The sequence below is a fragment of the Branchiostoma floridae genome, chromosome 5 (assembly GCF_000003815.2).
Source record: "Branchiostoma floridae strain S238N-H82 chromosome 5, Bfl_VNyyK, whole genome shotgun sequence".
Classification (NCBI taxonomy): domain Eukaryota; kingdom Metazoa; phylum Chordata; class Leptocardii; order Amphioxiformes; family Branchiostomatidae; genus Branchiostoma; species Branchiostoma floridae.
In genome coordinates, this window is record NC_049983.1 from 24,522,983 (window position 1) to 24,528,309 (window position 5,327).

Genomic DNA, 5,327 nt, shown 5'->3' on the forward strand with positions numbered 1-5,327 from the left:
ATGAAAAGCAAAGCAACTCATTCATGACGAAGCTTAAACGTTCACCGACGTACATACGCGAACACAAATTAAATTGTTCAATGTTCTTTTGAAATATTTGCAATGTTTCTAGAAATAAATGTGTTTTTTGTTATCAACCTTAATAGAATTTGCAGAATAATTGGCACTAGGCCAGCATCAATTTGAATACGACTTGTTCAAGTTTCCTGCTGTCTTTAATTGAAATCACCTGGGATCCGAGCGCAAGCCGAGTTGTTGGGTGGTAGATGGATCTTGTTACGCAGTCTTGCCGTGAAATGGGAATAAACAAAATCCCACCATCCATCATGCACACTGTAGCCTGGTAAATTCTACAAAAGGGAATAGCAAATGAAGCACAGCGGGGGCCACATATAAGACGGAGATCTGTTAGATGTGGCCTTGTGTGAATTATTCTGCAAGTTTTATCAACGTTGAAAATAAAATAAAAAACAAGTAATTCTTATGACTTTTTGCATATATCTACAAAATATATCTATCGACGCAAACGAACTGCCATCTTTTGTTTATGCCGAAGATAGGACAACATTAGCAGTCTGTCGCTATAAGTGTAAACTGACCGATATATAGGACACCGCCCAAAAGTACATTGTACTCGTTTCATCAGTCGGCCATTGAACTCTGCTTTATGTTTAGCGATGGAAATGTTATCAGCAATTATCATGTGTATATACCACTTTCAACAGCAATGATAAACGATAACGACGCCTTTGCGTTTTTTTTATTCAAGATGAATGCCACAGATGATTAGAGCCATAAATATGGTGTAGCACTGTACATATGCAATAAGGTAGCATTCTAGATTTAATTCCGATGTCATTAAACACACATCACATGCATCGAACCATCGGCGTTCTGTTCTGTCAAAGTTTCTACCTAATTGGCTGGGAAATGATCAAGCGTTTCTTGAATAATTCTTAATTACTCGTAAGAGATGCGTACACGGAGGAAGTAATACGCTTGTCTCCTTATTAGGCACCTTAATGGCGCACAAACGTTGATAAGTTATTAACACTATGGCGACATGTAATCTCGGTGATGCATGCCTCCGGTAGTATCTCTACTCTTCACGTCCCCACGCATTTAATGAGTATTAGGCCATATTTGTTTGATTATATGGATGACATCATTTGAAAACCCCAAAACTGATGCGAGCGTGCGAATAAAAAAATGATAAAAAAGTTTTCTACGGAGTACATGTACACCAAATATAACATTAGTATACCAAACGATAGATTCTTCATTTCTGTTCTTTCTATATATCTTCTCTGACTTTGGAATATTCAATGACGTCTTCCAATATTTGTTTTTGTAACCCACGTTATATATTTTGTTAGTTTAAAAGCCGCTTTGAAAGATTTATAATGTGTTTTTATTTTTAATGACTGAAAATTGATGCGCGCTCGGATGTCATCCATATAATCAAATCGACTAGTAATACTAGTAAAAAGGGAAATGAGGCAGACCTTAACCAACACGGTAAATAGCTGTAACAAAAGGACAGCAAGACCTGGGGACCTTATGCGGCGCGGTGCAGGGGATGGCGCATGGCAGTGTCAGGTTCTATAGGTCTAATGGAACAACGAGGACGAGCGAGCGTAGTGAGAAATGTGATATACTGAGAACAAGAACCACAAAGAAGAAATATGACCTCAAGATCATGTTGTGAAAAGTTTTTTTTTTTCTTCAGTAGCAGGGCAACGTGGAATCAAATGACTTGAACATGCGTAGATATACATTGGGTGCTGATCGTAATGTATTCTGTACGTCTCGGGTTAGAATCTTGCCATGTCACAGATCTTGTGCCCTTACAAATGCTCCTTACACGACTTCCCTCGCTCCACCTAAGTGCAAAAATAGGTATCTGACTTTCTGATTGGAGAGGTAAAGGTTTTGACTTCCAATATCGTGCCCTTACGGCATCAAAAAGTCTATAGGAATACCTTTATCTTCTATCTATCCGTCGTATGGGGTACTGTTAAAATACGTTCCGAAACTTGAGTGTAAACAGCGCCACATTGCCAACGTCTGCCTAACCGTGAATAAAATAAAAACTAGTGTACAAGCTTAGGCCACAGCAAGTAAATTTTATGGATGACATCGGCGCGCTCATTAATTTTCGCCTGATCTCAGAAAAAAAAAAAAACAAGAATTTTTTTCTTCTTCAGGGAAGGCCGGATAGATGAAAATGGTTAAAAGGTTGTGTAACCTAATCATTGAATGTAGAATTGACACTAGAGACTCTGTAGCATTGACTGTAGTTGCAAAGGTGCGACTTGATAGATAGTTGTAAAAGTGGCACAACTATGGAAGCTATGAGTGTAGTTGCCAACATGGTTAATGATACCAGTCTACCATACTAGTGTCACTTTAACTACACTGGTGCACTTCTTAAATACGGGAATGTATGCCTTGTTGGCTGTGATGCCATATTTTGTCACTTCAAGTCTTATTACAACGTCTATTTTGAAAATTTGCCATCTTGTTTTTTTTACCCATCTTGTTTTTTTTCGCCCTATCTCATTATTTTTGCAGTCTGCAGAGGATGTCATCCATAAAATTTACTTGCTGTGGCCTTACCACAGCAAAGGTGACGCATACTGCTAAATAGACACGGATCAATTCAAACTTCACACAATGCAATTATGCTACTAACACATGAGCTTGTGAGGCTTCAGCATAGGTGTGTAACCAATTTCCTAAACATGTTAAACGGTATCAAAGCAGAATATATATACGTCTAGTAATGGCCAATGATGTCATATGTATCGAATATAACGCTGGTTCACCTTTATCCGGATATCCGTTGGGTAACCTGTATCCGTTGCTTTGGTATTTGGGAATATTATGTTGACGGGCGTTGGTTTAAATTTCAATATTTTCAGTACATTGCAGTCTTAAACTACCACCCGTCGACTTCATGTGCCTAAATACACTGTTTAACTAAAAACAACGGATATAGGTTACCCCGCGGATAAAGGTAAACTAGTGTTAAATACCATAAACATACAATCGACCTCCTGGAAGACACCTTGATGAACTTCTGCTTACTCTAGGAAATATTGGCCGATGTTACGTCCGTAAATACATGCAATATAAAGCCTGGTACAGATTACAACAAACTAATGTCGCTGCAATCAATCTGAATGATAGACTATTTCATGATGTCGAAAATGGGGCATTCATACCTGGATGCAGACACAGAGAAATTATTTTGATGGTCTTGCTGCAGGGAATGCACTGATTGCTACAGTCTGGTCTACAAATATTTCTTTTACGGTCAAAACTTATTCAGCATAATGGTCTTTCAATAAAAAAGTAGGCCAATTGTAAAAGTAATTGTAGGTTGGATCAGTTCTGGACAATATTGGCTGCAGTTTATTAGTAGGCCCACGGCAACAGACTCACTGCGTCTTTTACTCGATGAGAGATTGTGAAGTCAATTTTCATACCGACCTGATGTCCCTAGATGCCCCCAGGAAACGCTCTGTCGCCTGATGTGTCTGTGCTTGGCCATCAGGGTCATTTGTGTCTGGGTTGTTGCACAATGAATAAGAAAAAGTCAAGTTCACATGGCCACTATATTCCAAGACATACATGAAATAATTCAGCATATTACTCAATGCTTTCAACGTACTTTGAGACTCTTTCCTCGAATGGGTCATTAAGGGCGTGGTTGTTGAACTATAAATAAGGTAAAAGTGAAAAGTTCACTCGGCCATTATATTTCCAAGTTCAATTCAATTCATACTCAGGGAGGTGATACGAAATAATGCATTATATCATATCACATCTAAAGGCTTTCAAAGTACTTTATTACCATTTCCTCGAGGGCATGACGTTTCCGTCAGCAATGTTTGGCGATTTCTCGTCCTTCCCCACAGAGTTTATAGCCTTGCACTCCCACTGCTGTATATGGCCGATTTCATTTTGCGATGTGGCGCACCATAAAAACTAGACATCCCATTTACCTACGATGAACCGAGTGGAGGATCATAGCTAACGCAACACAGGCATACAAAGGAGCGTCTTTCCTTTATACGGCTGGAAATAAGTTATTATGAGTACGTGTGTTTGGCTGTCTAGCTGAGTCGAATGCATCATAGCAATGGTGCGATGTGATCTATTTCTCTCTGTCTTTTCCTCTCTTTCTCTTCTTTCTTTCTCTCTCTCGCTCTTTCTTTACTTCTTCTCTGTCTATCTTTATCTCTATCTTCTCTTGTTCGTCCGTCAGCATCGACGATGACTGAAGACATCACGTTTTTCTGTCAGGAACTGGGTGTCCTGTTGTTAATTTTACCCCTCTGCCGGCTGAAGTCCTTCCCCAGCTTATGTTACTGTTTTATGCCACCGGAGGAATCTGCTTGGAGATTACCTGTTGTGGCTGATGAGTCCATAGCGGGCTCTGAAGGTTCTGCCACAGACCGGATGGCGGACAAAGCGGGTTTGCGGATAAAGCGGGTTTGCGGATGTTGCGGGTGGTGCAGGAGCAGCTCTGGATACTAGCATTCTCCTACATTTAGCGGTTCTATTCTGTTCGTGAGAAGCAGGACCTCTGCTTTGAATTGACACCACAATGTTTATTTAATATACAATCCACGAAAATTGGGAGAAATATGTACAAACATTTTATTCATCTTACATCGACATAGTTGTATTGCACTAGCCTTCGTCAAAACTGACTCTCCTGTTGATTAATACACGTGCTGTCATTAAATGGAATGCAATATCAAAGACAACGCTCATTAATACTTTGCAAGCATACATGTTGGATGGATTGCAACACCTTTGAATGTTCACATCATCATCGTATCTTTTCGTACCAGTGCATGGACCATGATTTTCTGACGAGCTATAGGTGCAGGCTGGCAAATTTTCGACCCACTAATGGCACTTATGAGGATTGACCACATTAGTATTTATTGTGTTCACCGGTCCCCATTTCAGTAGCTGTCCAATATCTTCAAACTCAGATAATACCAACAGTGACACCTAGAGACAGCATGCTCAGCTGCACAGTCGGCTGGTCACTTTGCGCCTGCAGTTTTCCTGTGATAAAGAAGGTGCCGCTGCTATCTTAGGAAACCCTCTCTCACAACAAGACTTTGAATAGATGATATTGGAAGAAAGATACTTTGCTGAAGCTATAATTAAGGGTTAATGACCCGCCCCGATCGACTCATGATGTTACCACGCCTTGTCCTGTGCTTTAACCAGCGAATATTTTTACGGAGTGAGCGAAGCGAACGAGGTGTTTTATGAGGTTTTATAGGCAAAGGACCAGGAGA